An 8,417-nucleotide genomic window follows, 5' to 3' on the forward strand; every position below is an offset into this window, starting at 1 on the left:
GGCAAGAGCCTAAGATTGGGGATGACCAAGGCACACCAAGGTAATATTCAAGGACAACCAAAAGCCTAAGCTTGGGGATGCCCCGGAAGGCATCCCCTCTTTCCTGATCGTTCATCGGTAACTTTACTTGGAGCTATATTTTTATTCACCACATCATATGTGTTTTGCTTGGAGCGTCATTTAATTTTATTTTGTTTTGATTTCTGTTTGAATAATATCCCAAGATCTGAAATTCTTAAATGTTAGAGAGTATTCACATAGTTGCATAATTATTCGACTACTCATTGATCTTCACTTATATCTTTCGGAGTAGTTTGTTGTTACTCTAGTGCTTCACTTACATCTTTTTAGAGCATGGTGGTGGTTTTATTTTATAGAAATAGATGAACTCTCATGCGTCACTTATATTATTTTGAGAGTCCTAAACAGCAGGGTAATTTGCTTTGGTTATGAATTTAGTCCTAATATGATGGGCATCCAAGGGGGATATAATAAAAACTTTCATATAAAATGCATTGAATACTATGAGAAGTTTGATGCTTGATAATTATTTTGAGATATGAAGATGGTGATATTAGAGTCATTCTAGTTGAGTAGTTGTGAATTTGAGAGATACTTGTGTTGAAGTTTGTGATTCCCGTAGCATGCACGTATGGTGAACCGTTATGTGATGAAGTCGAAGGATGATTTATTTACTGATTGTCTTCCTTATGAGTGGCGGTCGGGGACGAGCGATGGTCTTTTCCTACCAATCTGTCCCCCAAGGAGCATGCACGTAGTACTTTGTTTCGACAACTAATAGATTTTTGCAATAAGTATGTGAGTTCTTTATGACTAATGTTTAGTCCATGGATTATACGCACTCTCACCTTTCCACCATTGCTAGCCTCTCTAGTATCGCGCAACTTTCGCCGGTACCATAAACCCACCATTTACCTTCCTCAGAATAGCCACCATACCTACCTATTATGGCATTTCCATAGCCATTCCGACATATATTGCCATGCAACTTTCCACCGTTCCGTTTATTATGACACGCTCCATCATTGTCATATTGCTTTGCATGATCATGTATTTGACATCGTATTTGTGGCAAAGCCATCGTTCATAATTCTTTCATACATGTCACCCATGATTCATTGCACATCCCGGTACACTGCCGGAGGCATTCATATAGAGTCATATTTTGTTCTAAGTATCGAGTTGTAATTCTTCAGTTGTAAGTAAATAAAAGTGTGATGGTCATCATTATTAGAGCATTGTCCCATGTGAGGAAAGGATGATGGAGACTATGATCCCCCCACAAGTCGGGATGATACTCCGGACGAAAAAAGAGAAAAAGATGCCATAAAAAAAGAAGGCCCAAAAAAATGAGAGAAAAAGAGAGAAGGGGCAATGCTACTATCCTTTTACCACACTTGTGCTTCAAAGTAGCACCATGATCTTCATGATAGAGAGTCTCCTATGTTGTCACTTTCATATACTAGTGGGAATCTTTCATTATAGAACTTGGCTTGTATATTCCAATGATGGGCTTCCTCAGAATGCCCTAGGTCTTCATGAGCAAGCAAGTTGGAAGCACATCCACTAGTTTCTTTTGTTGAGCTTTCATACACTTATAGCTCTAGTGCATCCGTTGCATGGCAATCCCTACTCACTCACATTGATATCTATTAATGGGCATCTCCATAGCCCGTTGATACGCCTAGTTGATGTGAGCCTATCTTCTCCTTTTTGTCTTCTTCACAACCACCATTCTATTCCACCTATAGTGCTATGTCCATGGCTCACGCTCATATATTGCGTGAAGATTGAAAAAGTTTGAGAACATCAAAAGTATGAAACAATTGCTTGGCTTGTCATCGGGGTTGTGCATGATTTAAATACGTTGTGTGGTGAAGATGGAGCATAGCCAGACTATATGATTTTGTAGGGATAGCTTTCTTTGGCCATGTTATTTTGAGAAGACATAATTGCTTGGTTAGTATGCTTGAAGTATTATTATTTTTATGTCAATATTAAACTTTTCCCTTGAATCTTATGGATCTGAATATTCTTGCCACAATAAAGAGAACTACATGGATAAATATGTTAGGTAGCATTCCACATCAAAAATTCTGTTTTTATCATTTACCTACTCGAGGACGAGCAGGAATTAAGCCTGGGGATGCTGATACGTCTCCAACGTATCTATAATTTTTTATTGTTCCATGCTATTATATTATCTATTTTTGATGTTTATGGGCTTTATTATGCACTTTTACATTATTTTTGGGACTAACCTATTAACCCAGAGCCTAGTGCCAGTTTCTGTTTTTCCTTGTTTTAGAGTATCGCAGAAAAGGAAAATCAAACGGTGTCCAATTGACCTAAAACTTCACAGAACTTAATTTTGGACCAGAAGAAGCCCACGGAGTATCGGAGATGGACCAGGACAGTCCCGGGCTGCCCACGAGGGTGGGGGGCGTGCCCCCTGCCTCGTGGACAGCCCGAAGATCCACCGACGTACTACTTCCCCCTATATATACCCATATACCCTAGAAACTTCGAGGAGCATAATAGATCAGGAGTTCCGCCGCCAGAAGCCTCCACAGCCACCGAAAACCAATCTAGACCCATTCTGGCACCCTGCCGGAGGGGGAAATCCCTCTCAGGTGGCCATCTTCATCATCCCGGCGCTCTCCATGACGAGGAGGGAGTAGTCCACCCTCGAGGCTGAGGGTACGTACCAGTAGCTATGTGTTTGATCTCTCTCTCTCTCGTGTTCTTTAGGTGGTACGATCTTGATGTATCGCAAGCTTTGCTATTATAGTTGGATCTTATGATGTTTCTCCCCCTCTACTCTCTTGTAATGAATTGAGTTTTCCCTTTGAAGTTATCTTATCGAATTGAGTCTTTAAGGATTTGAGAACACTTGATGTATGTCTTGCCGTGCTTATCTATGGTGACAATGGGATATCACGTGATCCACTTGATGTATGTTTTGGTGATCAACTTGCAGGTTCCGCCCATGAACCTATGCATAGGGGTTGGCACACGTTTTCATCTTGACTCTCTGGTAGAATCTTTGGGGCACTCTTTGAAGTACTTTGTGTTGGTTTGAATAGATGAATCTAAGATTGTGTGATGCATATCGTATAATCATACCCATGGATACTTGAGGTGACATTGGAGTATCTAAGTGACATTAGGGTTTTGGTTGATTTGTGTCTTAAGGTGTTATTCTAGTACGAACTCTATGATAGATTGAACGGAAATAATTGCTTCATGTTATTTTACTACGGACTCTTGAATAGATCGATCAGAAAGGATAACTTTGAGGTGGTTTCATACCCTACCATAATCTCTTCTTTTGTTCTCCGCTATTAGTGACTTTGGAGTGACTCTTTGTTGCATGTTGAAGGATAGTTATATGATCCAATTATGTTATTATTGTTGAGAGAACTTGCACTAGTGAAAGTATGAACCTAGGCCTTGTTCCAACGCATTACAATACCGTTTGTGCTCACTTTTATCATTAGTTACCTTGATGTTTTTATACTTTCAGATTACAAAAACCTATATCTACCATCCATATTGCACTTGTATCACCATCTCTTCGCCGAACTAGTGCACCTGTACAATTTACCATTGTATTGGGTGTGTTGGGGACACAAGAGACTCTTTGTTATTTGGTTGTAGGGTTGTTTGAGAGAGACCATCTTCATCCAACGCCTCCCACGGATTAATAAACCTTAGGTCATCCACTTGAGGGAAATTTCCTACTATCCTACAAACCTCTGCACTTGGAGGCCCAACAACGTCTACAAGAAGAAGGTTGTGTAGTAGACATCATGGAGTCTTGTTCAAACCCTTGCGAAGGTAGAGCCGATTGGAAGCATGACAAGTGGTGTTGATGGCTTCGGCCCAAAAGTTGTATGGAGACTTGAACTCCGCCATCATGGTCCTTGCCGCATCCATCAACGTCTGGTTTTTCCTTTCCGCTACACCATTTTTGTTGAGAGGTGTATGGTGTGGCATATTGATGCTTGATCCCCTCATCACTAAGAAACTTATCCAAGGTGTAATTCTTGAACTCGATGCCTTTGTCACTTCTTATAGTCAAGATCTTTGCATTGTGTTGACATTGAGCTTCATTTGCAAAGTCAATGACGGTTTGTTGGGTCTCGCTCTTCCTCTTGAAGAAATATACCCACGTGTATCTTGAATAGTCATCCACAATCATCAAGCAATACTTTCTTCCCCCAAGACTATCAAAGGATGGAGGCCCAAAGAGATCCATGTGAAGGACTCCAAAGGCCTCTTCGAGTAAATGATAGTCGTGGGAGGGTGAGCCTTCTAATGTAGCTTTCCTTCGATACAACCACTGCAAGCACGATCTTTAGCAAAACTAACATTTGTTAGTCCACGAACATGGTCCCCCTTGAGAAGACTTTGCAAAGATCTCATATTGACATGGGCTAGACGGCGATGCCAAAGCCATCCCACGTCAACTTTAGCCATTAGGCATGTCGCGGTCTTAGTGGGTTGCTCCGAAAAGTTAATCACATAGAGACCGTTCTCGACATGCCCAACAAAGGCTACTTTAAGAGTCTTGCTCCACAAGAGGGCCACGGTATCAATATCAAAGAAGGTGGAAAAGCCCATGAGTGCAAGTTGACGAACGGAAAGTAAATTGTATGCAAGGGACTCAACAAGCATGACCTTCTCGATCATGAGATCATGAGAGATGACAACCTTGCCAAGTCCCAATACCTTAGAAGACGAGGCATCACCCCATTCGATATTGGTGGGCATAGATGGAATCTTGTGCACATCCACCACCAAGTCCTCGCTTCCGTCATATGATTTGTAGCTCCACTACTGGGCAACCATGATCCCCCACCGGAAGCAAACACCTACAAGAGATCAATGCTTGGTTTTAGGTACCCATTTTGTAATGGGTCCTTTGATGTTAGTAACAAGGGTCTTAGGAACCCAAATATACCATTCAATGTACTCATAGGGAGAACCAACAAATTTGGCATAGACATGTCCATCACTAGCATGACACAACACATAAGAAGGTCTAAAGTCGCCGGCTTTGTTGGACGGGGTGGCATTGCCTTTGTTGACACCACCACCCTTCACATTGTTCTTGTTCTCCTTGGAAGCACCCTCTCCCTCCTTCACAAAGGTTTTCTTGAGGGGGGGAGGTCATTTGGTCTTGTCATTCTTCTTCTTGTTCTTGGGCATGGGTGCGAACCCAATCCCTTCTTTGGCCACAACTTCCTTTTGATTGCTCAAAAGGTCGTTGAGGCTCTTCTCACCTTGTATGCACGACACAAGGCCTTTCTCAAGTTGCTCCTTCAACTTAGCATTTTCCTCAACAAGATGCACATGCTCACAACAAGGGTTAGTAGCATTTGCATTATCAATTAACACCATATGAGGAAAGGTGGCTTTCTCCTTGGTTAGCTTCACTTGGAGTTGATCATGAGGCTCCTTGAGGCTAGCATGAACACCTTTCAAGGCCTTGTGAGCCTTGTCAAGTATATCAAACTCCTCCTTGAGTCTAGCAAGATCAACCCCAAGTTTGGCCTTCTCGGAATTTAGCACACAAGATACAACAAGAGCATGATCAAGATCTTTCTTTAATTTAGCATGATCATCATTGTGTGACTCCTCAAGAGCCAAACTAAGACCACTCCCTTCCTCAAGAGCATTGTAAAGATCCGAAACCTCATCAGCATAGTCACGACTATGCCCCTCCATCTTAGATATGGTATCTTCGTGAGCCTCAATCAAGTCATTGGCTTCACCAAGTTGTTCCAAGAGAGCACCGAAGTGCTTCTTCGATTTACCCTTGAGTTTGTTCATAAAAGACTCAAACTCATTCTCCTCTACATTAGACCCCGCATGTTCATCAATGCAATCCATCAAAGAGGGATTATTAATGATGGTAGTTTTGTTGTTGGGGGTTACCTTGTTGGTGGCTTTAGCCATGAGGCACTTGGCGGTGATGTTCTCATTAGGTGAGTCGAAGAGAGACACCCGTGGAGTTGTTGCAATGGCAACGGAGGCCATGGCAACCGACTCACCATCTTCATCATCATCATCATCCTCATGGTACTCTTCTTGTACCACCAATGCCTTGTGAGAAGTCTTCTTGGTGAAGTTGCTCTTGTTTGGCAAAGACTTGTCTTTGTCATTTCGGATGAGCTTGCCACCATTGTCTTCCCTCTCCTCATACGGGCACTCCGCAACAAAATGGCTCACATTGCCACAATTATAGCAAGTCCTCACACGTTGCTTGCTCTTCGTGCCACTTGAGTTGTTCTTGTTGAAGTTTGGCCTTGAGTTTTTCTTGCTCCAAAATTGCCTTGAAGAAAGTGCCATGTGTTCATGATAGGCATACTTTGTATCTTCGGGGTTGCTTTCCTCTTCTTCCTCTTCTTCTTCTTCTTCAACACAAACCTTGGCCTTCAATGCAAGGTTGGGCTTCTTTGCCCTTTGAGAGTGAAGCACCGCATTGTCGTCGGTCTTGTCCAAGATGCTCATAGCCACAAACTCATCCAACACTTCACTTGAGGACAAGGTGTGGAAGTCCGGCCTTTGACGAATGACGGAGGACATGGCCTTGTGGTAAGGCATCATTGCCTTGAGGAATTTGTGCTTGATCCAATTTTCATCCATGTCCTTGCTCCCATGATCTCGGAGTGAAACCGCGAGTTTGGTTACTCTTCGATAAAGCTCACGAGGTTCTTCATCTTCTTTCATTGCAAACTCATCGGCTTCATCTTGCACCACTTCATAGTTGGAGCGTTGAATGCTTGCGCTTCCCCGGTAGAGAGAGACAACTTGGTGCCATGCATCTTTGGCTATGGCGTAGGGCCGGAGGTGAGAAAGATCTCCGCGTGGAATTGCATCTTGGATGATGAAGAGAGAATTCCCATTGAATTGATTATCCGCGGCTTCTCTTGGAGTGAAGTTGCTTCGGTCATGTGGATAGAAACCTTCTTCAATGATTCTCCAAAGATTATTATTCACATGATTTAAATGATGCTTAAACCGATAGGCCCAAGAATCAAAGTCCTCATTTTTCACAATCTTAGGGGGAGGACCGCCATGATTCAAATGAGTGGAAGGAATCGGTCCGCCATAAAAGAGTGGAGGTTCCACATGGGCAAAGATGCCGGTGCCATTTTTACCACTAGAGGAAGGAGCCTTTTCACTCGTAGCTTCCCCCTTGTTGGAGTTAGCATCCGTCACCTTGTTAGTGGGATCACCCACTTTCAACGGTGCGGTGGATAGTTTAAGCCCTTCAATGAATTTAGTAAACATGCTTTCAACCTTGGTCGTCATGGAGGTTTTCAATGTTTCCAAGGCCACATTGAATTCCTCACGAGAGACCGAAGTTCCCCCATCTCCCGTAGACGAGACCGGATTCACACCAGAGTGCTCCTCCACATTGTCTACGACATCAATCATACTCTTTGGATGGCAAAGTCCTTAAAAAGAGACGAGGCTCTGATACCAATTGACAGGATCGATATAGTTGACTAGAGGGGGGTGAATAGGCAACTAACAATTTTTAGCTTTTCTTTACCAAATTAAACTTTGCATCAAAGTAGGTTGTCTAGATGTGCAACTAGGTGAGTAACCTATATGATGCAACAACAACAAGCACACAAGCAAGCAACGGAAGTAACACAAATAAGCTTGCAAAGTAAAGGTATGAGATAACCAAGAGTGGAGCCGGTGAAGACGAGGATGTGTTACCGAAGTTCCTTCCTTTTGAGAGGAAGTACGTCTCCGTTGGAGCGGTGTGGAGGCACAATGCTCCCCAAGAAGCCACTAGGGCCACCGTATTCTCCTCACGCCCTCACACAATGCGAGATGCCGTGATTCCACTATTGGTGCCCTTGGAGGCGGCGACCAGACCTTTAAAAACAAAGTTGGGGCAATCTCCACAACTTAATCGGAGGCTCCCAACAACACCACGAAGCTTCACCACAATGGACTATGTCTCCGTGGTGACCTCAACCGTGTAGGGTGCTCAAACACCCAAGAGTAACAAGATCCGCTAGGGATTAGTGGGGGAAACAAATTTCTCTTGGTGGAAGTGTAGATTGGGGCCTTCTCAACCAATCCCGAGCAAATCAACAAGTTTGATTGGCTAGGGAGAGAGATCGGGCGAAAATGGAGCTTGGAGCATTAATGGAACCTTTTGGGGGAAGAGGTAAGTCTTCTTGGAGAAGAAGACCCCTTTATATAGCGGGGGGACACATCCAACCGTTATGCAGCCCGCAACCCGCATCTGGGCGGTACTACCGTAGATGGAGCGGTAGTACCGCTGTGGCAAGCGGGCATAGGTCAACCAGGGCTGAGGAAGAACAAGCACGCGCACACGAATGGTACTACCGCCCTGCGGGAGG

This window comes from Triticum dicoccoides, chromosome 1A (assembly GCF_002162155.2).
Source record: "Triticum dicoccoides isolate Atlit2015 ecotype Zavitan chromosome 1A, WEW_v2.0, whole genome shotgun sequence".
NCBI classification, from domain to species: Eukaryota; Viridiplantae; Streptophyta; class Magnoliopsida; order Poales; family Poaceae; genus Triticum; species Triticum dicoccoides.